The sequence below is a fragment of the Vipera berus genome, assembly GCF_964194415.1.
Source record: "Vipera berus genome assembly, chromosome: 17".
NCBI classification, from domain to species: Eukaryota; Metazoa; Chordata; class Lepidosauria; order Squamata; family Viperidae; genus Vipera; species Vipera berus.
Window position 1 is genome coordinate 1,823,466 of NC_138220.1, and position 26,547 is coordinate 1,850,012.

The 26,547-nt window shown below is 46.1% G+C and overlaps 1 protein-coding gene and 1 long non-coding RNA gene across 3 annotated transcripts in view; one reads left to right on the forward strand and one right to left on the reverse strand.

Moving 5' to 3' along the window:
* Positions 1 to 26,547, forward strand: part of SKI (SKI proto-oncogene) — an 89,014-nt gene that overhangs the window by 43,252 nt on the left and 19,215 nt on the right. The window lies entirely within an intron of this gene.
* Positions 961 to 13,992, reverse strand: LOC308675862. Its single transcript, XR_014028225.1, has 5 exons — positions 13,799 to 13,992; positions 12,702 to 12,816; positions 12,087 to 12,144; positions 7,608 to 7,761; positions 961 to 1,173 (listed from the first exon to the last, which is right to left on the reverse strand). It is a non-coding gene; the product is annotated as an uncharacterized lncRNA (long non-coding RNA).

The window sequence follows — 26,547 nt, forward strand, 5'->3', positions numbered from 1 at the left end:
AAAAATAATGCTACAACAAAATATGATCAATGCAACCATGTTACTCAGAGCTGCTTCCTCCTGGGAAATCAGCCACGCTCCAAGCAGTAACTCGTCAGGCAATGCGCCGCTCGGATCCCACATGGTTCCTTGGGGACCTGGGAACACGGCAGTGAGACTGTGAAGCCTGTAACGTGCACATTGGGGTTAAAGACAAAGCACTGGGATCTCGAGGGAGAGAGCTTTCCACGGGGGAGGCGTGTTTTGTGGTCTTTTAGCAAGACCATCTTTGCCAGCACTGCCAGCCTTTTGCAGCTAGTTTTGCTCTTCCAAGCCAGGATGGGAAAAAGCAGCTAGAAACCCATTCTTTGCCTCCCAAAGGCCCTGGATTAGCTGGTGCTGTGCTGCCTCCGGCATGTTGGAGCAACACCATTCCCAACCATCCCTGTCTCTGAGGAGAAAGCACTTGAAAGCCCCCCCACCCCGCCAGAAACAGACAGCAGGAAGCTCAATCCACAAAGTGGCACAAACTGGACATTTTGACCCGGTGATTTTGGCAGGTCAAGGCACGCTGGGTCACAGATTGGGGGATCCTGAAATCTCCCAGTTCTAGTTTGATTCCTTCTTCCACATCCCTTCACCTCTGGCTAAGCTACCTGGGGGCTGGTGGGAGTTGCCTTGACCTGCCAAAATCACTGGGGTCAAAATGTGTGCATTTTGTGCCACCTTGCAAACCAAGCTTCCTGCTCCCTCTGGGGTACTTGGAGAAAAAGGGACCTCGTTTTAATCTGCAGCATACTGTGTTCACACGCTTAACCCCTTTATTTAAAAACCCAGCAAAGCGGCTAGACTACAACTCCCAGCAGCCCCCAGGTAACTTAGCCAGAGGTGTAGGAATGTGGAAGATGGTGTTTAAACTACATCCGGGAGATTTCAAGCTCCCCATCTCTACAACATCCATACAAATGGTGTGGTTAACAACCTGTACAAGCCTTTGCCATACCGTGTTCTATTAAGATTTGCAGAGTGAAATACCTGAATGGAATCTTTGATGCGCTAGATGGGAAGTCAGAAAAAGAAAAAGCAGTTTCTTCTTGCAAAACTAGGTCCAGAATTGGTCAGGCGTAGGAAATCCTCGGCTGGTTGAACCCACGGTTTCTGATGTGGTCAAAGTCTTCTCTTGGGATTTGGTGGCTAGGAGAGAGAGAGAGAGATGAGAATGTTACAGATGATTAAATAAAATGTAGAGCTTGTTTTCAACAGGGCAGCCTGTGTGTGTGTGAATGAAGAAATTGTTGAAGAAGGAAATCTTATTAAAAGTCACAGATGGGGACTGCATTTTATAGTTCCTCTTGAGTGTAAAGTCTCAAGTTAGGGGGGCAAATCTGATCACTATGAAGCAGATACAATGCCACAATGACCCACACTGGAAGAGGAGACTAAATTTTCCTGTATCGGCTTTTGGGGTGCAGGAGTTGTGCATCTTTAAAATCTAAAAAAAGAAAAAAGAAAAAAAAAAGATAGAGACAGAGACACACACACAGAGAGAGAAAAGAAATAAATTGGCTGTTGAAATCCTTGAAAAATAAACAAATATTTCTAAGTGGCATGAAGTAATTAAGTGGCAATAAACAATTAAGCTGGGTTCACATTTGAAGTAGAAAGTGTGTTTGACTTCATTTAGCAAAATGTGCCTTTTTGGAACACTCGCATCAGCCGAGCGGTGAAATAATACCGCTTGAGCAGTTCTTGAAACTTCTTTGGCAAGACCACTTGAATATTTTCTGGAAGGTTTAGGGGCCCACTTGATCAACAATCGCTCTTTTACAAATCAAAACGCTTTTCACTGGCTTTTCCTGGGATCAACATTAACACCTGTGCCGTAAAACGGGAACCCCCCCCCCTCAAGCTATTAAAAAGAGCCCTGTTTGTGGAGTTTTTTCTGAAAATATAACTCCCTTGGCCAGCTTTGAAAATAAACCCATTGCTTATTCCAGAACTGTATCTGTCCAATCATAATCGAGATCCGATTGAAATGACTTCTCTACAGACAAATTCCCTGCATGACTTTGAGCCAGTCCCATTTTCTCAGCCCTGCCTACCTCGCAGGGTTGTCTTGGGGGAAAAAGGGAGCACTGTGTATATGCCCCATGAGCTCCTGAACAAAACACCGGGATGAAAACCAAACCATTCAAGCATAAAAAAAACACAATGGAACATTATGTTTCTAAAACACAATGGAAGTTTTTTTGTGTAGTTTGTGATCATTGCTGCAAATAAACGACTCTTGGAAGAAAAAAAATAAATTTAAACTGGATCTATACCTCACCTCACCTCTCAAAAATAATGAAACCAGTCTGGTGAAGTTTGCCTATATTGCCAGCTGCTTCTCCCCCCACCCCCACCCCCCCAAAAAAAACCCAAACCAAAGCAAAAACTGTGGATTGAAATAATCATTTACCATAAACTTGTCAGGGGGAGGGAGAAAAAAAACCCCACAGATCAATTTTCGCAGATAGACTCTTTGTGCAGAAGAAAATGGTTTATGTCCGCTAAAAATAAAATAGGAATTAGGAAGCCGGGGAAATTGCCAGCTAGAGTTGAGGAAGTGACGTGAAGCACTATGTAGAAAAACTGAACAGCCTGTTCCTTGCAATAGCTTATATATTCTCTAAACGATGGCAGTAAATTAACTCTTTTGTACAGGGGAAAAACCATGCAGGCAGCATGTCTGGAGCTAAAAGAAAGACATAAAATGCCTGCGTGGTTTAAGCTTAACTTGGGAAACCCCGATGAGGCTGCCGGAATCCCCAGCCTGTACGTTACTTTAGGGTTCCCTGTGCAGCGAGAAGCCAGAAAATTGGAATAATCCACGCTTAAGCAAAGCGTGGATAAGGACGTAGATTGAAGCAGTCTAAAAACGTCATAAACCCATCGGAAATCAGACGCAGCCTTTGGGTCGAAGGGGGGAATCAGGAGGTTATCTATCGGTGATTGGGGTTTAAGAACATTTGCGAGATGCTTTTTAAAAAGGATTTGCACCCTGTTCCGTATCGCCCAATAAGACGGTCGGCAACATTTCTGCAGGCTAAAATATCCCAGGTTACGTAGAAGCAGAATGGAGATGTGATAGTGAGATTACCAGCTAGTGTGGTCGATAGGCCAAGGTAAGCAAAGGTAACCTTGAAGGGAATTTTTTGCACGTGTAAGAATTGGGCAGCTGCCAGTTGGTTTTGGATCCTTCTTTTCCTGAGCACCTCTAAAACTTTCTGCTGGGGCTGAACCCCCCCCCTCCAAAGCCCTCCACCTTCCTCCTCCTCCTCCTCCTCCTCCTTTAAACATGGAGGATCCCATCTGCCCTTCTCCACAATGGAGCCTCTTGGCAATTTTATTACCCGCCAGGCAGCCCCATAAAATATTGGAAGAGGGGGGGCTTGCTGGAGGCATTTGAGGGGGCAAAGGTCAGAGGTCAAGACCTTTCTGCAGGCCGAACAGAAGCGGCTTTGACTCATTAGGGAAATGACTGTAATGGATGATGGTTTTCTTTTTCTTAAAAAAAAAAAAGGCCCCTTGGGGGAGCAGAGAGGCGAAACGGAGGCCGAATGCTGGGGACATTTTAAGAAGCCTGTTTCTTTTTAAATTTTAAAGGAAGATGCAAAAAAAATGCTAGGCTTTGGGGGCACGGTATCTCGCCTAGAGGGTGTGGCGCAGTGTCTGTGGTTAACCTTAGATTAGTCATCTTTCAGCTTAAGTGACCCTGAAGCCAGTTACAAGGGCAAAAAATGAGAAGAAGTAGTTCGAGAAGAAACATCTCAGCACCCTAGATCAAGTGGAGGATCATATTTCACAATCACCGGTTTGGGGGTGAAAAAACGCTCTTGCAACATGGCCCCGGTCAGGTCCAACTGCTCATTACCCAGAAGCAAAAGAGAGGAGAAAAGAAAAAAGAAAAGAAATCCACTTCTTGTTGTTGTTGTTATACAGAAACCATAGTAACATTTGCTACCCCGTTTTTTGTTTCCCATTTCAGAGTGTGAATATTGAGGTTAAGCGATAAAGCATTGTGTGTTTGGGCTCCCCTCCTGACTGGGTTTCGGGCATCCTGCAAAGCACGGTTTCGTCGGAGGCCCGGCCTAATTGGCTGGCTGCACAAAACACAAGTTTACAAACCGCAGCGGCTACATTTGCAGAGCTCGGCTGTGCCTAAACCCTGTGTGGGTTTGCTTGTCCTCATCTTTGCTTAGCTTGATGTACAGATATTAATACCTTAAAAAAACAAACAAAACACGCAGGTAAAGTCAATGAGAAATGCCCCCAGATAGGTACAGAGTGAAAGAGGTGGGTGGGTGGGTGGCTCCAGCCACCGAAGCTCTTAAACCTCAGATGTTTGAAGCAGAGAGAGAGGGGGGGGGAGGGAGGGAGGAGAGCGAGCAAGCTGGGCACGGTCATTGTTAATGTTTTATTACCACAGAATTAGCTGCATTGAAGAAAGGGAGGGGGGGGGGCGAAAGAGGGGCTATACAACCGTTCTTTTTATTTGTTCCAAGGTCTCCTTCCCACTTCCCCTGCTGCGTCTCTGCACCCCAGCTGCCCCGCCAGCAAAGGGGAAAAACCTTGAGACTTGTAGCTTTCTTTTCAGGGGGGGCTTTAATGATGGATTTCGGATAATTGAGTGGAAAAAAAGGTCAGGGTTAGAGGAAGAATGGGCTCTAAAGAAGGACTGGGCCTCCCCTCCCCTCACTCCGTTCCCCCACCCACCCCCACATCTGACCAGGATAACTGTTAAGCTGTTTTCAAGGCCCAGCATCTGTGATCGGCACCCCCAACTCTGAACCTGGAAGGGGATAATAAGGGAACAACCGGATTGGAAGGGACCTTAGAGGTCTTCTAGTCTAACTCTTCTCAAGCAGAAAATCCTGTATCATTCCGGAGCAAATGGCTGTCCAGTCTCTTCTTAAAAACCTCCAGCCTTGGAGCATCCACAACATCTGGACTCAAGTCGCTCCACTGGCTTATTGTCCTCACTCTGTCGGGAAATTTCTCCTGAGTTCTAGGTTGCTTCTCTCCTTGAATTACTTCCCATCCATTGCTTCTTTTCCTGCCCTCAGGTGCTTTGGAGAATAGGTTGCCCCCCCCCAGCCTTCTTCTTTGTGGCAGCCCCTCAAATGTTGGAAGACGGCTATGTCACCCTTAGTCCTTCTCTTACTTAAACTAGAGATGCCCAATTCCTGCAACCCTTCTTCGCCTCATCACCGTTGTTGCTCTTCTCTGCACTTTCCCAAAGTCTCAACATCTTTTTGATAACGTGGTGACCAAATCCCAACCGCCCTCTTTAAGTTGCGTAGGGGGCTTGCTTCTCGCCTCCAGCCCTTTAACTGTGGGGAAAGGAAGGCCCAGGGCTTGTGGGCTTTGAGAACAGGGTGGGTGGGGGGACAATCTCCCCCCCACCCCAGTTGCCTTCCATGAGACCGGGGTGGCGAGGGTAGAAAAGGTGAGATTCATTTACAAAGCTGAAGTTGAAAGTCTTGCTCGGCAGTTACACCCTTCCAGCCTTCTGTATCTTGCTTTAATTTTTAATCACTTCCTCTGGCTGGCATGGTTTTCTGTACTGGCAGCGGCAGCAGCGGCCTTTTCTATTTTTCGGGGTTTTTTTTCTTTTGCCCACAAGCTTTATCAACCCTGAGGCGTTGAAAATTGAAACTGGAGATGCGTTTGGGGGTGCAACTGTGGTTTTAGGAGGCCAGAGTAAAATCCTATATTTTTAACGCGTGGGCGAGCGGGTGTAAGTCTTGTTTCTTAGACAGGAGTCCCCAAGCTGTAGCCACTGGGTTCCTGCAGCCAATCCTCACATCTGGATTACAGGTGCAGAGAAAAGGGCGTTCTGGATTTCATCCTGCAGTTTTTCTTGTAGGGGAATTAATTGCATACCAGTAAATAGCCCAGGTCAGGTTTTTTTTTAAATGTCCTTAGCCATTCTATCAGCAACCAGTGACATCCTTGGAAAACATGCAGTGCGTATTCAGTTCTCCCGTCGCACGTAGGCTTTGAGCCAAGAACTGCATCGCAAAAGTCCCACCGAGAATGTTTTCCTATTTTAGCTGCTATAGAAGAAATAGTTGCCACCGTTCACTTGAAAATGCAAAATTCCCCAACAACTTTAGTGCTCAAAGGCTTTTGAGGCCACGGTTTCATGGGAATGACTTGATTTTAGATTTTTGGAGACTACCAAGTGAAAAACAAAACAAAACTGGGCCACAATATTCTTTTCTGAGCTTTAAGACACTACGTTGATGCGTTTCCTTTCTCACTTGGTATAAAGGCTGATTTTCGTATTTGGTATAAATTCAGTTGCTCTAAATGGGTTTTCCGAGCCAATTTGTTTAGAAAAGTCAGATATCGAAAATTCCCACCGTTATTAATCTTGCTGGAGTAAAGTACTTTATTCCTCTATGTTTTTGTATACAACTGTGCTTCTGTTTCGATTGTTAGGCTTGACACAACCTGACACACTCCAGAAATCTCTGGACTTCTAACACTCATCAAATTCAGCCAAATGCTCGGTGATATTTCTCTAGTTATATTTCTCAATCAGAGTTCCTGGCAGCTGGGCGTGCTAGTCTTTTAAAAGCCATGTGCTATAAAATGAAACTACTCTATATTAAACAATCGAAATAGCTGCGTAGCAGAGATTAAAAAAGGAAAAAGCATGAAACAGTTGTGATAATAAATGCAGCAACAAAAGAAGCACAGTAAACTCACTAGCTCTGCCTTACAGCCAGTAATGTGTAAAATATTTAGGAAACTGGAAAATGCCCTTCACCGGGAATTGAAAATCTTTTAAGATAAGCACCAGCCGAGCATCCTTTTGCCAAACTGCCCTTTCTCTTCTGGTTACTTGCCTTGGAGAAAGTGGCAAAAAGGCCTCTGAAGTAAGCTAAATAAGTATGGGAGGCTGTCAAGGTGGCAAGGGTTTATGGGACTTGTAGTTACGGCTTTCTGGATCCGTGACAGATCCAACTTGTGTTTTGCAAGCAGTTTTTTTTTCCCCTTACCACCGGAGGAAATTATGCTGGCAAAGGCTGAATAATTGCTGCTTATTTCTGCACAGCTTCCCACCTTCCTCAACTGTGGCTGTGAAGTCTGAAATTTGGTAATTGCACCCCCAGAGAGCACCGGAGGTGGGAAACGTGAGCTTAGCCATGCTAAGAAACCCGTGCCTGTCAGAAATTGGACAGTGGGCTTGAACTGTGGCATCAGATTCTTGCATCCTCTGTGGGCGTGGAGTCCAGCGGATGAAAGTGTGTGCCCAAACCAACTCATAAACCAGGGGTGGGCAACTATGGCCCCTTTATGACCTGTGGACTTCAACTGGCTCAGGAATCCTGGGAGTTGAAGTCCACAGGTCATAAAGCTGCTGTACAGTAGTTGCCCGCCCCTGCCATTGACTATATCCGAGAACCATAAAACCCAATTCCATCGTTTTTCTTGCAAGTGCCAGCTGCCTCTGTTTGTATGTAAGAAAGATAATTTCTTAATTTTAGATGCTGACATAACACCCCCTGTATTTGTCATTTTGCATCTTCTTCAGAGCAACTTTCTATGGATCTCTTTCACGCCTTCTTCCCTACCTTTTATAGGCATCGTCCCACGTTCTTAGGTCATCTTTGCGCATCTGGGCATCCACTGGACCTCAGTGTCCATTTTAGCCTTTTTTTCTGGTGGACCCATCCTTACGGGGGGTATCAGTCGCATCTGGAGTTGAAGCGCGCCCCATTCTTACGCCTGTTTAGGAGAGAGCTCAGATCAGATGTGTTCCACCCCCCAGAACTTTAGTCCCTTTATTAGCTTTGGTCCCTTATATGATTAGTAAACATTATTTTTACTTGTTATTTTCTGAGCCACCCAGAATTGGTTTTGGGCCTTGATTCATTTTGATTTGGAATAGAATAGAATAGAGCTGGAAGGGACCCTGGAGGTCTTCTAGTCCAGCCCCCTGCTCAAGCAGGAGAACCTATTTCGTTGTGCCATTTTTGTTCAGATGAGGCCATGTGTGCAACGTGATCCACGACCGGAGAAAGAGAGCTGCCCGTGTGACTTTTCTCCCAAAATGTCTCCTTGTGACTTTAAGAGCGCTGTAAAATGAGTCAATGCGAGGCGTCAGACGGGCCAGGAAGCTGGCAGCAGCAGTGGCTGCAAGGAAGAGGAGGGAGGGAAGCCCTGAAGACGGAACAGCTAGTCTGTGCTTTTCACTTCCTGACCAGACTTCAAAACTTCTAGCTTCTCCGCCTTCTCCCCTCCCCCCCCCAGCGAGTTAGGAAAGGGGGGTGGAGGGAGAAGGTGCAAGGAAGGTTTGGGGTTGTTGTTTTTTTTTTTAAAAAAGAATGCTCTTCCACTTGCCTGCAAGTGGAACACCAAGAATCCCCCCCCCCGCATCTTGCATTGGGAGACCTGGTGAGGATGGAAGCAAAATTGGGGCACGTGGGGCTGTCTGGGGTTGGTACTGTCAATCAAATTTAAGAGGGAGGAATCTTTCCTTCCTGGGCTTGGTTTGCTTTCAGTGTGTAGGGTGGAGGATGTCAACTTCCAGCTAGTATAGATTTTGGCAACACCTCCCCACTTCTCTAATATCAAGGAAACATGTGATTTTTGAAGTGGACAGGGAAAGACGTAGCCCCTTTTTTGCCGAGCCTTTTGTTGTTGTTGTTGTTTTGTTTTGACTATTGGGCTTCCTTCAATGTATTACAGAGCTGGCTGTGCAAAACACACACCACTCTAAATCTGGATGAACAAACCACGACATCCAGTTTCTCAGATCAGTGCAACACAGGCGAGCTTCACGCAAGGCCCTAAGGCAGACAACAGCCTTAAACCCAGTCTGGCATATTGTACAAATCCGATGCATGCTTCCTTTTCAATTCTTTTTTAAAAGAAGAATATTTTATTTGGAACGGGGCTTATCTTAATTCCAAAACTACACACGCTTCAGGGTCCCCAAGGAAGACACTGGAGCTGTCCATTAAGCAAAGTTGTGAAGAAAACAAAAAAGGTGGTGGGAAGGTTACAAAAAGAGAGGAATTGACGTTAGCCTCTATGATCTGCAGTTATTTATAATATTAGTTATTTAGTTTCCTCCTAATAGCCAGTCTGTTTGTTTGTTTTGACTGGGTAATGTAACTGTCTGCTTTCTTGTTTTTTCTACCTCGTTTCTTCCTTTTCGATAATAAACCTACCCTCCAGCACACACTTCCTATGTGGGACTGTGGAGGTTGTTTCTTTCTTTCTTTTCCAAAGGAAAATCTGGAGATTCCACCTTTGTGGAGCCGTGCAGGGTTGGAAGACCTGTTTTTCCTTCCTGAGTTTGTGTAGCGGCTTACTCAGACTGCAGAAGTTGTATTAGAAATGGTGTCGAAGGGAAAATTGATTACGCCGAAGTGGCTTTAATTAAAACTTGTTTTTCTCGTCTGCTCCCCTTTGTTTACGTCTGTGTGGCAAGGCAACACCGCTCCCCGCAGTGGGAACTTCTCCGGAGAAGAAGTTCAGCGGCTGGTGCAATCATAGGTAATTTTGTTTGTGCGAGATATTTATCTGGAAAGGTATGGCCCAGAATGGGGTTAGGAAGAGGCCAAGCAGGCAGGAAGCGCCCGGGTGCGTTCCCTCCTGTCTCTGATGGCTTTTTAATGGCTTCCTAATGGTGCATTGTGCTTTCGCCCTGAAATCCTTTTTAAATTTGGAGTGGGTTCCCGACAGCTCGTCACGAGAGGCCTGCTTTGGCTTAGGGAATCAATGAAGGAGCCCTGGCCCAAATGGGCAAGGCCTTAATCGCATTTTGATCGTTCTCCTCTGGCACGGCTTCCCCTGTCTGAGTTGTGTTTCCGCATACTTTTCCACCCAGCGTCACTGCTGACATGGAAATCGTCACGATAGCATCCTTAGCCCTGTTCACACGTGACCTTGGCAAAGGAGTGGACAGGCTTCTGGGGCTGGGGTTGCGCAAAACCCTTCAGCCAAGGCTAAAGCGGGGATTGGATCGTCTCTCGGGGAAAGGTTTGGCTGTTGTCTTCCCGTAGCGTGGGACGCACACGCTCGTTTTAAGACACAATGTCCGTTCTGTGAACACAGCAGGAGCATGGGGCCTAGAATCAACCCCCTTATAAGGACACGTGACCTTTACAGGGAGTCCTCAAGTTATGAGGCCAAAATTTATGTCGCTAAGTGAGAAATTTGTTACGTGAGTTTTGCCCCATTTTACGACTTTTCTCGCCGCATTTCTTAAGTGAATCACTGTGGTTCTTATATTAGTGACAACGGTTGTTAAGTGAAACTGGTTCCCTTACTGACTTTCCTGGTCAGAGGCTCACAAAGGGGGATCACGTGAGCCCGGGACACGGCACCCATCCATGAATGTGAGTCAGTTGTCACGTGACGCTTGGGGATGGTGCAACAGAGGTATTTTCTTTAAAGTCCTGACATAGCCAATTCCCTGCAACTTGCGTCAAACGTTTGTGGCTGGTGTGGATTCCAAGACGGATGCTTGGATGTAAAGTGATTAAACTGGATTTTGAGCCTTAGAGCTTAACTCGGAACGGGTGTGTTGCCCTTTTTCCTTTTCTCCTTAATACAGTAAATTTAAAAGCAGAGTGAGAAAGAAGTAAACAAGGACCTTTGCGATAGCCCAGCTGCAGATGCTGGGATGTTGCTTTGTGGGGTGGGCAGGAAGAAATGAAAGCAGTTAAATTTATTTCAGGGTGTTTTTAAATATGACTAGTTTGGCAAGTGCTTAAGAAATTGCTATCCTTATATCATTTTATTTATTTTTTATTTTATTTTAATTCCATTTATATCCCGCCCTTCTCGGAAGACTCAGGGCGGCTTACAAACTTAGCAGTATTATATCATGTGTCTATCTACCTTGGGGCTCTTCAAACTTGGCCCTTTGATGACTTGTGGACTTCAGCTCCCAGAATTCCTCAGCCAGCGTGCAAGCTGGCTGAGGAATTCTGGGAGTTGAAGTCTACAAGTCATCCAAGGGCCAAGTCTGAAGAGCCCTGAGCTAGGTTATTTAGTCTACTTCTGATCCACAGGGGTTGACCATTGGCTTGTCTCTAGCATAAGTTACTTCTTTGATGGATTGGTTTGGTTCGGGCTTCTTTGTGGTTAAACAAATCCAGTCCTTATTTGCAAACCGAGATGCCGATGTAGCCACATGAACTAAACCCAAGGATTTTTATTCCAGGCATCAGAGTCAGCGGTTCATTGCGGTAAATCTAGCCACTGTTTGAAGGAACCCGCTTTTGAGTTCTTAGGAAAATACGGTTCCTAAAAGATTTCATTGTCCAGTAGCAAAGCCTCTTGGTGCCTGGTACCTTCCAGATGTTTGGGGTGACTGTTGCAACATCTGGGCAACCTCAGGTCAGGGGAAACTGCTCTGTGGTGACTGAGGCTATTTAGGTCTCAGGCCAGAACCTAAATTAAATGAAACTTGAATTTATTCCAACAGGGGAAAAATACACAGCTTGAATAAAATCTCAGGGAGGTGGTGATAATGGTATAATTCTTAGATAGTTTATGCAGTTTGAATTTTTTTTTTAAAATTGCAACTTGCTTTGAGACACGATTTGGACAAGCAGTGTTGCATATATTTATTAAAGAAAGAACATAAATGATGAAATCATGTACAGGCTCAGGATGAGAAGCCACAATCCTGTTGAAACAGTCTCATTTCAAACCTCTGGTGTTTCAGCAGGGGTTTGAAGAGACAGAGAGAGACCCCTTCCGTTGCTTTCTCTACCGCCAAATCAGATTGTGACTCAAAAGGTTTTGAAGAGTTCCCCCCAAATTTTTCCTTCCGTCTGTTGCGTTTCTCTTGAACCCAGGACCAAAAAAAAAAATAATGTGCTCTTACAGCCCAGGTGGAACTGGATGCTCGGATGATCTTGGTGGAGCATATATAGAAATGGCGATTTTGGCCTCTCCCTCCCTCCTTCCCCAAAACAGCCCCCTCTTTTTTCTTGTCATTTCAGCTGCTTTCCATCACTGCACAGCATCCCCTCACGGAGAGAGGGATGAAAGGACAAAATTACCAGCCGCAGACAAACTGGGCCGCATACCTGCATTCAGATCTGCCTCGCTTGTCTCCTTCTTCTATGCTGCTCCTCTGTCGGCTGTCTACAAAAAAGCATTAAGAGAGTGACCAAGAAAAGAAACATCTTGGCCCTTCCAATGTTTCCACCCCCCTTTCTCCTCTATATATGCTTTTTAAATCCCCCCAGGAGTGGAAAAATGGGACGACCATGTTAGGATGATTAATAAGCCGTTGACAGGGGCTAAATTTCTCTTAATTTTCAGAGCTGAAAACCCACAAAGCAAGTGGAAAAAAAAACAGTGCAGCTCTACTTAGCTTTTTCCGCGCACACACACTGGTTGTATATTATTTATATGACACTTGCCGGTCCACAAGCTGATTCCCTTCCCTTCCCACGGTGGGGACTGCAGTTCCTCAAATTTTCAGCCCCCAGGGAGGGGGACGGGGGTGGGTGGGTGGGTGGGGGAGAAAGCAAGGAAATTTGATATGGCTATAACTTTTGGTCTGTAGTTGGGTGGGTGAGTTCTTGAGTTTCTTTGAGTTCCTTACCATTTCTCTCCCTCCCACTCCCCAGTTTTTTTATGGGAGATTTCTTTTATTACTTTAATTGCATCTTGATAGGGAAAGCAAAGTAGCTCACCCCACCCCTCCCGGCATTGTGCCACCTTCTGGATCTTTCTGCCTTCCTTCTCTCCTTCCCTTCGCTGTTTGAATTTGAAGGGCCTGCTGGCTACGATTCGCTGTTTGGTCGGTTTCTATGGAAGAAAGAAAACACACATCTGCCAGGCCTGGAATAATATTTTTTTTCTTTGAAAAAAATGAAAGCAGAGAGGAGGAGGAGGAGGAGGAGGAGGGGGTGGGGAAGGAAGGAGAAAAAAAAAGGAGAAATACGATCCTGCTGTACTCGGCAGGCAAAACAAGGAATATTGGATGGACTGCAGGAAAAACGTTTCGGCAGCCATTGTTGCCCAGTTTTCAAGTGAGTCCCTAACCCTCTGGCAGCTGTGTGCTGGAAGGTGGGAGATAAACCTACATTTCATGAAAATGACTTTCCCTTTCAGATTGTTGTTGTTTTAAATAGCCGCCTGCGAATCAGTTTAAAGTTGGGAGGGACCTTGGAGATCATCTAGTCCAGACATGTCAAACACAAGGCCCGGGGGGGTGGATCCGGCCCCCGAAGTGGTTTCATGTGGCCCACGAAGCCATCCTGGAAACAGTGAGGGAACGGCCCCCACTTCCTTGGCCCTGGCCCAGAGACCCTCCTTCTGCCAGAGACCCCCAGATCTGTCCCACTCCTACCCAGGCCCCCATAGGCACCCTTGATGCGAACGATGTAGAGCTGGCCACGCCCACCCAGTAGGCCACACACACACTCTAGCCACGCCCACCCAGTAGGCCACGCCCACTCTGGCCACACCCACCTCCCCCCCCCCCCCCGAGGGCAACCGCAATGCTGATGTGGCCCTCAATGAAATTGAGTTGGACACCCCTGATCTAGTCTAAGCTCCTACTCAGGCAGGAAACCCTACACCATTTCAGACAAATGGCTGTCAGGAAATTTCCTCCTTAGTTCCAGGTTGCTTCTCTCCTTGACTAGTTTCCATCCCTTGCTTCTTGTCCTGCCCTCAGGCGCTTTGGAGAACAGCTTGACTCCCTCTTCTTTGGGGCAGCCCCTGAGATACTGGAAGGCTGCTATCCTGTCTCCCCTCGTCCTTCTCTTCGTTAAACTAGACATACCCAATTCCAGCAACTGTTCCTCATATGTTTAAGCCTCCAGCCTCTTAATCATCTTTGTTGCTCTTCTTCTCTGCACTCTTTCCAGAGTCTCAACCTCTTTTTTACATCGCGGTGACCAAAACTGGATGCGGGATTCCAAGTGTAGCTACTAAGCCGACTGCTCTTCAAAAAGGCTCCTTTTTAATTCTTTCCGAGCTTGGTTGGCATCCGGCCCTCGGCCACCTCCTCTTGTTCTTTCGGGCCGCTGTCCAACAGGATATCAGCTCTCCACGCCCTTGTTTTGCTTACAACTCTGAACTTGAAGCACTTCTGTTCGAAGCCAGGACTTTTACATCCCTCCTTGTAACCCTTCAGAGGTTTGATGCAAAGAAAAAAGAAAGAAAAGAAAAAGTTGAACATGAACTGGAACAAAAGGCTAAACCAGAAATGCATTTGCCAGATATATAAGATTTCCTTCTAATTCCAAAACCTTGGATGGACGGGTTCATTCTCTTTTTTTCTTCAATTGAGCTTGCAGTCTGGGATTTTGTGATGATTCTCTCTGGGTAGAAAGCAGGGAAAAATTCTGTGGCAAAAGGCTGTTTTTATAAGTGAGCAACTTCCTTGTTTCCTATATTCTCTCTCATTTTAAGACCTTAATTCACTCCCTTTGGAAAGAGAGGTCAATCCCAGGAGATGCATTTTTTTTTGAGATGGGGGGGTGGGGGGGTGTCACAGGTCCCTAGTCTTTTAAGGAATGCCACGTTAACTTCTTTCTGAAAGTCCTTCCACAACCATTCCCTTTAGGAGGTTTTTTTTTTAAAAAAATATATATATCAGAAAAATGGCATTCAAAGAAAGGATGCTTTCTATTTTTAAGCAAAGGTTAAAAGTTCACATTTCATCACTAGGAGTCCATCTTTAGGCCGCCTCCATTAAGCTCGTACACCTTTACCTACTATTCTGTGCCCTGGAGTCAAAATACCAAAAGCCCAGATGCAGAAACCCTTTCCCCCCCCCCTCCCTTAAGAAAATCCCCTGAGCCTCCTAAAACGGAGGCCCAGATGCTCTGTTGCCTGAAGCAGATTCAAATATATTTGGAATTAACACACATTCTCCTTCCCAACGCCCTTTCTCTTTATTTCTTTGTTGTTCCTGTCATCAATAATAAATCAGCACACTTCTATGCATTCTGTCTTTTAACAGTCCCATCTAGCTTCCATTTCTTATACATTTGATTAATGACAGAATCCAAAGGTTTTTGGAATGCAGTCCCCCCCCCCCCCAAAAAAAAAACAACAACACCACTCTCTGCCATACTATATTACTCCTGGTGCAAATGGGAACAAGGTGTCAAAGGTTGCATATAGGTGTACAGCTTTTGAGTTCCTGGAATTAGGGTGAAGCCCCCGACTTCCAGAAAGAATAAACCACAGTAGCAATTATGAAAAATGAACAATTACGGGGAAAGCTTGGTATTCTGTAGCCGGTGAAGAAGACATTGCTGCTCTGGATGGTAATTAATTTATAGCCATTCTTACAGCAGACAGCAGCTGAGGGCCAAAAACTGACAATACAGGAAAATTTGGTTCTCTGCCTTTTTCGCCTGTGGGATCTGTACCTTTGATTTATTGCCACGTTGGGGCTTTTTCCTCACTTTCTTCGCAGAGGTGACAGCGTAACTTCGAACAGTCCCCAAATAAACGTTTGTAAGTTTGAGGACTACCGGCAAACACTTTAAATTGTGCCAAATTGTTCGTAACAGTTGGGTTGACCAATTTGTGAGATTCTTCCCCCATCACACACACACTTTGGCTCAGAAATTACTTGCAGTAGTAAAAAGTGAACCAGGGAGGGGTGGAGCCCGGAGTGGGGAGGACTGGGCAAGGAGAGAGAGAGAGACAGACAGACAAGAGTTTTGTGAAGTAGTCGCTGTTCCACAACATTTCCACCCCAAAAGTTCTCCCTGGTCCTTTGGTGGCCTCAGTTGGCAGCGAAATAGGACAAAAGTTTATTTTTTATTTCTCGGAATTCACTAGAAATGGCTGTTAAATGTTAACTGGCGAAAGGCACCTACATCAGCGTTCTTAGTTGCCGGGAGGTGGGGAATTGGAAGGGTCAAAGAGTGGCCGAGAATTAAGAACCAAGGAAATGTTGGTTTCTGATGGCTTCGTTGCTGCCGTTCTGCCACCTGATTGTGGGCCATCCTTGCTTGCACCCTTCTGGTCTGGAGGGTACGAATGCAGTTGTTTTGTGTTTTATTGAAAGCGCTGTGACTTCTGGGGAAAAGTTTCCTTCCATTCGAACTGGACTCTGATTTCGCGGGTCTGTTTCCTTGCTTGCCTGTTTACTGGAAAGCATTATGATGATGAAGGTGCTTTCCTAGAGCTGACCGTGGACTCCTGGGTGCCGAAGTCCACCCATCTCCACGTCTCGCAAGGTTGAAAAACATTGGCCTAAAGATCTGCACCGCTTCCCAAGAAATCTTCGGAAGGCCTTCTTTAAATGCTGCCCTACGAATGGGTAGACTAGCCTTCTCCAATTTGGGTGAAGATTCTGGGATTTCTAGTCCTCGGGGCCATTGCTGACTTTTGGAGGGAATTCTCACCACCAGGAGATGCCTAAGTGGCCAGACCTCACTGAGCCTCTGAACGACAGTCAAAGTAAGGAAGTTAGCTCCAAAATGGCACTCCTGTTTCTTGCCGCAATGCATTGTAAGCATTAAAGGGGGGAGTGGGGGGGAGAAGAACGCCTTTGTCATCATTTCAAATTATGGACAATTCTTGAAAATACTTGGACTTGCAAATATATAACCAGAAACAGTCTCCTAACAAAGTTAGAGAGTGGAAACCAGCCTTTTAGCTGGCCTGTCTTTTCTTATCCATACTATGCCCATAGGGGAACCAGGCCAGTTAAATTTTCCTTTTATTGTCTTTCCAGAAATATTACAGAACAAGAATTCTTTCCCTTGCTCTCCCTTCCTTCCCTCTATGCCACGGTGCGGGCAGTGGAAAGGCATATAAAATTCAGCTCAAATCCAGCCCAGATATATAGATATATTTTTTTGATGCAGCATTGGCCGAGTTTCCTATAGCAGGAAACTCTTTCTTTCTTTTCCTAATTCCAGGCTTCCAACGTTTGAGGCCTGATTCCTGTGATACGGTTGACCTGAATATTACCTTCCTTTTTTTTCTTTTTGAGCCTCTAAGGATGTTGCCTGATTAGGGAGCTATTTGAACCCTAACATGGGCTGACTAATCTAAAGCCTCTGGATTTCTGGAAACTCTCCAGCTGATGTCCCCATATCCCAGGCTAGCAGCTTTGTGGGGGGGGGGGCTCCATTCAGACACCCCCCCCTCCCTAAACCAGATCAGCCGCTTCAAGCCGTAAATGGGAGAGATCATTGCCCCACCGATCTGTTCCCGGCGTGGCCTTGTTCCCCGTTTTTCAAGCCCGTGGCTGTGTCAATACATGGAAGCCAGGAGGATGACCGTAACCTTGCCTTCTGTTTTAAACGTCTTTAAGACGCCTCTGCTGGCTTTGCGTGGCAGCAGTGGCTCTTTCTCCACAGGAAGCAGGGATATATATTCTTGGTTTCTAGTGCAAGATGCCTCTCTGGATGGAAGAAGGAGCTATATATTGCCTTAGGGAGTAGGCTGTTCTTTAAAAAAAAAAGGGGGGCCAAGCAAACAAATTCTCTTTTGAGATATGAATCAGTAAAGCGAGATAAAACAAAGGGAAACAGAGCAGAGAGTTAGTAAGTTGACAGTGGCTACAAAGGTCACGGTTGGGCAACTGGGAAGGTATTAAATATGTCAGATTCGGAACTAAAGAACGTGTGTGTGCCTAATTATACCAACTCTGCCGAAGAGCCGGGGTTTGGTTTTTGGCTTGGAGATCAAAGAAGCTTTGGCCTGCTTCGAAGAACCGGAAGAGAGGAGAGAGGCCGGAGGGACAGTTTACTCTCTGCCCTATAAAGTAAATAAGCTGATAGAATGAATGGATGTGGGAGTTGGTGCCCTTTCAGCTGTTATTTGTTCAGAGAAAGTAAGGTCTTTAAAAAGAGGAATGTGAAAGGACGCCATAGATCAGGGGTGTCCAACCTTGGCCAACGTTAAGTCTTGTTAAGTCCTGGCTGGCTGGGGAATTCTGGAAGTTAAAAGTCCACAAGTCTTAAATGTTGGCCAAAGGTGGACACCCCTGCCCTAGACCCATCTGTAAAGAGATGCAGAGACTGACTTTGAGGTCCACCTTAAGCCACGGACCTTCCTTGACTGTCCTGGGGCCAGCCTCTCTCTTTCAACCCACCTCGATCAAGGGAATATTGTCTCTAGTGAAAAGCAACGTAAGGCTTGCGTTCTTCCCATCGCCATTTTGCACACCGGGAAGGAACAGGGCCGAGAGAGGAGAACATGGCTGGATGTTGCTTAATTTAAAGCCGTGTGCGCTTTTGGAAGCGAAAGAGGTGGGATGACCCTCGCGGAATACTGCTTTTCCAGAGCTGGCACCCGAAATGACGGGACCTTTCCCAAACCTTCTCCGTGTCTCAAATTAGCCAACTTGTCCCAGTGAGATGTTTGAGGTGGATTTCCTGTTAAATGCCCCCAGCCCAGACAGAGGCGGATGACTCGAAATTGTTTTGTCTACTCCCGTGTCTATTTTCCAAATTCCTAACTGAAACATCAGTTTTGAAAACGGGCTGTTGTGTTTCCAGGCTGAAGGAAGCGGCTAAAAGCAAACAAACTGGGGCTTGGCTCAGCTCCTGGGTGGGTTTTGTGGTGAGCACCCTCAACGTTAGACACACACACCCCCCCGCCCAAACTGTGCACCATGGTTCAGGGTCCCTGCAATTTTTAAATTTTTTTTTTAAACCAGCGAGGTACGGGAAAGCTCCTCCCTGGAGACCACATAGCTTCATCATCTGGCTTCGGTCTCTCTTTTTTTCAAAGTCTGTTTCTTCCTTGGCTCCCTCTCCGGTTGCCAAGCCCCTTTGGAATGATCAACAATTTAGTCTAATTGTGTCAAATGTTTGGGCGGCAAGGTTCGAGTTTATTTTGTCTCTTGTGTCTGGAATATTCACTGTTTTCAAGGTCTTTAAGCCCTCGCGCGGCAGACGGCACGTAGTCTGGGAAAGTGGGTTAATCAGTGGGGAGAGAGAGAGAAGGAGGGAGGGAGGAAGAGAGGAAAAGAGAACTTTATATAAAATGGTTTTTGTTTTGGTTTCCCCCCCCCCCACCCACCCTAGCTTGTTTCTTTGGCTTTGATACTCTGAACTTGACCAGTGGCCTGGTTCAAATTGAGCAACTTGCTGTTCAGGTTTTTTTCTTTCTCCCTTTTCTGTAACTTGTCACTGGAAGCAGCCTGGATTTCTTGATACTGTTAAAGCAAAAAAAAAAGAAGAAAGGAAAAGAAAAGTGTGTGTGTGTGTGTGATATTCTGTTGCTTCTGAAATGCTTCGCCTTAAATGGCTCTGGAACCGGGGGCGAATTCTTCCTTGCATTTATGGGGACAGCAGAGCTCTCTGATGTCTCCTAGTAATCAGGCTTCTCTTTGGTCTAATAGATATTCCTGAGAATTCCTGCTCTCCCCCCCCCCCCCACTCCCTCTGGAAAATGCATTTGGTGAAGGAAAAAATAAAAATAAAAATCCTGGAATCCTCCACCCGGTGAATTCTTACTTGCTTGCCATCAGGAAACAGAATAACAAGAGCTGGAAGGGACCTCGGAGGTCTTCTAGTCCAACCCTCCGCCTGAGTTGGACGCCCCGTATCATTTCACACAAATGATTGTCCATCTCTTCTTAAAAAAACACCAACACTCCAGTCTTGGAGGACCCACAGCTTCTGAAAGGTCCTTTTGTCTTCAGGCTTAACTGGGGTTTTGCGTTGGCAAAAAGGAAAGATTTCTTTTCTTTCTTCTTGGGTTTCCATCCCGGCTAATGATTTTAAGATCCACCTTGTCCTCCAGTGCGGCATCTACCTGCTGGGGTAGGAAAAGCTCCTTTGAGCCAATCCTGATTCTTGGTATGATCTTAGCAGGACAATGAATTTCAGCTTCCTGGTCTAGCTTAGCACCGTGGGATTTTCTCTTGGCATCTACTCACCAGAACCAGCCCTGCTTTATTTTTGGAAATCGCCAAAATATTACCACTTAGGCTGGGGAGGGGGGAGGAGAACGTTGATGGCATTTTGCAGTAGCTCAGTTCCTGTTGTTAGAAAACAATGCCGGGCCGGCGCACTTAACCAAAGGAGCGATAATATATATATATATACCAGCAAACAAGTTCATTCAAGCCTTTAAAAAGTTAGTAAATTATAGAGGGACTAAAGGCAGATTTCAAACAATTTTGTCGAGGGAAACCAAGGTACTAAGGGATTAATTGTTATCTTAGCACATACCTTGGCAAGCCTTGGGATAAAACTCTGAAAAGATGCCGGATATCGAACAGAAGTCTTTAAAACCTTTTGTTCCTTTCGCAAGTATAGAAATTAAGTCCGGGGGGTGGGTGGGCGGGGGGAGGTTTCTGCTCCTTCGCTCCCCTAGGAGACGTATAGCGTCTAGGCAGGAATTATGAGATTGATGCGTCAATGTCTTAGTATCAGGGTGGGCGCAGTTTTCTAAAACGCAATTTACTGCTTGAGAAACTGAAGGGGTGCCATGCTTCTCTCCCTCAAGACTTGGCCAAGCTCTCCAGCATTAACTGTGTATAACAAAGGCCAACACTTTAAAAACTGTGATTGAATCTGGATGTTAGGCTTCGGATACCACGAAGCCCCCACCCCCGCGAAGGAAAACAGGTCGTGGAAAAGATGTGTAACATCGCAGACAATCCTGAGGGCCTTGCACAAGCGTCGCTTGTATGCCACGTCCCATCCTGTGTCTGCCATGTTGGACTTGCTGCTTTGGATGCCAGCATGAGACTCGCAGCCTCAGTTTGATGACTCTCAGCCTGCTTTGGCTGTCCCATTTTCCATCCACGTGCCCCGGGTTCAAAGTCTGCGCTCCTGGGCCCTGAAGGTGGCTGCTGGCTTGGCTTTCGTTTTTTGATCGATACTTCCTTAATCCGCAGAGCGCAGGCACCCTCCCTCTTGGTATCTCCTTGGCGGTGCGCCCGTGCGCCTGCTAATTGCTCAATCCAGCCTTATCGGGGAAGCCAATCTAGTCATAGGCATAATCCTTTCTAGTCGGTGTCACAATAAGGATAAAACCCTCGGCGGCCTCATTTGCCCTCACCCGAGGGTGGTGGATTGTCGTCTGAGGCCTGCTCTCAGCCCAGAAATAAAACAGAAGCAACATTGTCCGTGCCTTGGGTTTCGCCATTGTTGTTGCGCATTCTCCCAGCGCTTCACCTTCTTGTCTGTACTTGAGTCCTTCTTCCCCCCCCACCCGCCCACCCCCACACCGTATGCGTTTGATTCTGCTTTCCTTCCCAGCTCATTTCATCCCGATCGAAGCTGTAATGTATAATTCATCAAATTGCATTGCGCGATGAAGCCGCTGAGAAGCAGGAAAGTCGAAAAGAACGGCTCTGTTTGGGAGGTAAACATGCTTGGACTGAAGTTAAACCAGTCATCATTTCTGAACCGCACGGCGTTTAGATCTCTTCAAGCTAACATTTTCCCAGGAGGCAAAAAATATCTTTCTTTTTCTGATCCAAGCAGTTGGTCACGGTGGAGAGGAACTGTGAGCTGTGTGTAGCAATGAAATCCTTGGGGTCAAAACAGGGCTAAAAATGCTGTGCGTTTGTCCCATTCATAGGCATTTAATGTACATTTCACCTTTCTAGGGATAGAAAGCTCAGAGTGACACATACACAAAACCACACACGGTTTTAAAAAAAGATTGAAACATGATGTTTTAACCAAACCATAATATCCACATTTAGATCTGCCTCTCGGCTCCTTCTAAGAATGATATGTTTCCAATTGTAAACTTCACAATTACATGCTGTTCCAAAATTCATTTATGAGATAAAAGAAAGACACAACTTCTTCCTCATTTGATTTTTTTTAAAAAAATTTTTGCAGAAGCTCCAGGTGGAAACAGAGTAGCTGCCTCTGTAGCCTTTCCCTCCTGTGAAACAAAAACCAAGCATTCCTTTTTAATTAACTCAGATTCCTTAGTAAATATACTTTCCAAAGACCATCACGACATCCTGCCTTTGTGTGCATGAGTGTGCGTGGGGCGGGAGGGAGGAGATAATTGTGAAAACTTTATATTTCTCCCTCCCAGCTGCCCAGAATTCATTACCTCTCCACTTAAGACTGAAAAGTTTGCTCCTGCTGTATCGATCGTAACTCATATGTGACACCCAAAATCTGGCTAGTCATAGCATTTGGAATATTTCACATCGGTCTATCAGGTTCCGGAGAATTCCCCCATTCAGGATTTCTCGAGAAAGCAAATCTGCAGGATAACTTTGAGAGTCCAGGATCTTTGGATTTGGGAAACAAAAGAACTTCTTCCTAGATCCATCTCACAGAAAAGGCCGCCCTGGGCTCTGGAGCTGAGCAGGGTTGGTTCTTCAATGGAAGGCCACCAAGATAGGACCCGGATGGAGAAGTTGAGGGACAATCTGGAAGAAGGAGGAGAGGCAGACACAGTTGACAAGAACGGCAAGGAACTCCAGGAGACTTCACCTGTTGGTTTTTCGTCATGGAACAAAGGAATGTATGACAGGATGAATCAGTCAATGGGTGACTGAGAGAACACCGGTACACACACACACATGCCATCTCACTGAAAGAGAAAGGTGATAGGGATGGGGCAGGTGCGTGCTTCTCAGTCAAGTCTTGGGCACGGGTTCAAGTTGCTGCCAACTGTGAAGCAAGCGGAGTTGGCTTGGTGCAAAGTGCTCTACTTTTGCATGACTCACTGAGCTACTCTGAGGACACAATGCGAGGAGGCTTCTCGTTAATCGCCCTCCGTGTTACGGAAGGGTTGCAGCCTGATGCTTTGCGTGCCAAGGGTTGGCTCCTTGGGTAGAGCCGAGAAAGAAGCTTGCCCGATACTTGGGGGAGAATTGTGTCGTCATCCAGGGTGGATGAGTCTTACTGACCTGGTTTCTCCAGCGCTGGCTGGGGTGGGGTAGGACATCAGGTTGTGAAAGCTGGCCTTGTTCGTTCCCAGGAAATACCTTGGGATGCGGGAGAACATCGGGGTCTCCTTGAAAATAGAGGGCGGTATTACCATTACATTATTTCTATTATAAACGCAACAATGGGACATCACAGCTGCCGGTTCTTTAGCTGGTGTTGGCCCTCGTTCTCATCAGATTCTTCTCAAGAACTTAGGATGTTGTAATGCGTCCAAGATATTTTGCTGCCAGAAATTCCTTGGAGTTTTTGGGCTGAGCCTGGTCTGGTCTGGGATGGTCCCATTTCCCCAACTGAAGCCACGGTTAAGTCTGTCCATGTGTTGTGAAATTTAAAAGTTTTCCTCGTGCCTTGCAACTGCTAGCTGGTGTTCGTGGATGGTTCTGCAATCTTCTGCCCATTTGTCCTACTACACAGCGGTTGTTGCAGTCCTTACATTGTATGATGTAAATGTGTCCTGTTGTTTTTTTTCTGAAGTTGCCGGGTCTTTTGGCCTGCTTAGGACGTTGTGAAAGGCTTTAGTTGGCTTGTGTGTGGGTCGTAGGAGTCCGTTGGTGGTTTCTGAGATATTCTTGATGTATGGCAGTGTTGGTTGTGTCGGGTTGAGTGGTCAGGGACTTTCCGATAAAGTTGTGTTGGAATGTGTTGTATAGACCAGAGGCCCCCAACCTTTTGGGCACCAGGGACCGGTTCCGCGGAGAGAGGTTTTTCCGCGGACCGGAGGGGGCGTGGTTTTGTGTGCATCCCGCGGATGGGGCTTTGCTTGTTTCTGTGGACCTGTTGCTGGCATGCGGCGGCCCGGTACTGGTTCACGGATCGGGCTGGGGTTGGGGACCCCTGGTATAGACGCTTGGTACATACTAGAAACCCACCCTTCCTTCCTTCCTTCCTTCCTTCTCTCCAAAGAGTTTCAAGGAATGATTGCAGACCTCGCTTCTTCTCCCCCTCTCCCAAAGTAGGTGGAATTACTTTAGCGCTTTGGTTTAATTGTTCCGAGTCCTTTCTTGCCTTCGATGAGAAAATGCAAAAAAAAAAAAAAGTGATCTACAGCAGCGCCAAATGTGATGGAAAGGTATAATTTGACCACCTACCACTAGTTGCTTAAAAAGTAATTTTAAGGATCGGGCTGCCATTCAGGATTAATTGCCTATTTCTTAATTGCTTCTACACACCTTCCTGCCTTTCACCAGAGAAACAGGACCAGCTCCTGTTCGGATGGTACAAAGTCTGTGGAATTATATCCTGTTCCTTTGGAGGTTTTCTCCTGGAAGGGAGTCACTTAGGAGAAAATTAGCTGGTGCTGAAGCGACAAAAACCCATTTAATATTTTAATATTTGCCCATTCGCCTTGGCTACATAAAGAGCTGGCTTATTTACCTCCATTTGAAATAAACAAATTCTTCATAGGAGGAGGGGGGGGGGGAAAGACTCTCATTGAAATAAGCTGGACTTTTTTTCATCAAACCCTGCTCTTATTGCGATGCCTTTGGGTGTTAGCTTTCTTTCTTTCTTTTTTCCCCCTCTTCCGAATCACAACTTTCTACCCTGCTTCCCAGGGAATTAACAAAGATTATTTCCCCGGCTGGTCTAATTCTACTTTCGCACCGAGGCTGTTGTTCCCTTAGTTCTTTCTCTCTTACCTTTTGTCTGAACCTGAGTTTAAAAATAAAAAAAATAAAGTGAGCTCTCTATTCGTTATTTTTATTATTTTCCTAGAGAGTTTTTTCCCCCCTCTAATGGAAGTCAGCAAAGGTTTAACCTTCTCATACAATTGGAGCTCAGATGTGGAAGAATAGTCTTCTATTTGTGTGTGTGTGTGTGTGTGTGTGTGTGTGTGTGTGTGTCTATCTGTCTATCATCTATCTATCTATCTATCTATCTATCTATCTATCTATCATCTATCTATCTATCATCTATCTATCTATCTATCTATCTATCTATCTATCTATCTATCTATCTATCTATCCATATCTATCTATCTATCTATCTATCTATCTATCTATCTATCTATCTATCTATCTATCTATCTATCTATCTATCTATCTATCTATCTATCATCTATCTATCTATCATCTATCTATCTATCATCTATCTATCTATCTATCTATCTATCTATCTATCTATCTATCTATCTATCTATCTATCTATCTATCTATCCATATCTATCTATCTATCTATCTATCTATCTATCTATCTATCTATCTATCTATCTATCTATCTACCCCCTCCCCAGATGATCGATTTGGGGTTCCTATTCCAGCCCATACCTGGGGGGGGCAGTTCCTAGTTGCTCCAGCCAGGAAGGGTAAGAATCACCTTGGGGATTTTTTTTCTACCTTCACCCACCTTCTTCCCTTGCCAATGACCTCACCCCCCCTTCCCTCCCTCACATGCTCTTGAGACACCCCGGCCCATGCCGGGAGGATCTCTCTCCTCTTCCAGCCCCCCTCCCCACTTTCCTGGGGACCTTTTGAAGGAGCGCTGCCCAAGCAGCCATTGTTGAGGGAAGAATGCCTCCATGTGAAAGAGAGCAACCAGGGAGGCCAGTCAAGAAGAAATCCAGCACCCCACAGCTAAGGGGGGGGGGAGAACCCAATTGGCCACCCAGATAGTGGCCGGTGAGCCTGAATTGGCCGGTTGAGTGTCAGTTTCTGGGTTGCGGTGACACGCCGTGGCTTGGTTTGGACAAAGTCCTGTGATACTTTGCCAAACGGTTGCTCTCCTACAAACGCTGAACTTGGACGCTTCGAAACAGGCCGTTTTTTCTTAAGGCTAAATGGGGTCCCCTTCCCCGGTAACATGGGACTGGGAGAAGGCCTCTCAGAAAGCAGCTCAAACCAGTTTGACCAGCGGGGGAGGCAACTCTGGTTGCCCACCCTGGGGTGAACCTTGAAATAGGAACCGTTGATGATGCCATTCAAGTTGCCGATTGAATTAACAACTGAGCTTGGGAATGTGGGATTTACCTTCTCGGACAACCTGGTTACGCATCCATCACAGCGACAGGATGTTAAAACTGATTAGGCTGAGCCCGTTTGGGGACCACGACGCCATCCCGGGGCGCGGGAAATTAATCCGGTTAAAAACTTTTCAGCTACACCTGGGGACCAGCTCAGAAATCCCAGGTGGGGCAGGGAGGGATTTATTGCAGAAAGTGAGCTGGAGCACGAAGTGGAAGTGGTTCGAGATGCCCGTTTGTTTGTTTTTTTGAAAAAATGTCCCTAATGTCATGCTCTCTTGAATAGAAATTTATCCCAATTTTTCCACTTTCCGGCAGAACGTTCTGCTTTTCTTCTGTGCCCTTGTTCCGTGAGGCTTCTTGGTTTTAAGGCCTCTCCAGGCAAATTGGGGACAGGGGTCTCCGTGCCCTCCTTTGCTGCGGAGACCCTCAAAACCAAGGATTGCAACTTGGAGGGGGCAGGTTTTGGTGGTACCCCTTGCCCCAGAGCGGCTGGGTAAGCGTGGGAGGTGCCACGTCAGATGGAAAGGAGGAGGGACTCTGTAATCTTATTTATTTGATTTTTTACTCCGCCCGTAATAGCTTAGAAGTAACTCAAGGCGGGGAACGTACCTCGTACTCCTTCCTCCTCCCATTTTCCCCACGACGACCCTGTGAGGTGGGTTGGGCTTTTCTCCGAAGATGCAACCACTGCTTAGATGTTCCGTCTCAGCCCGG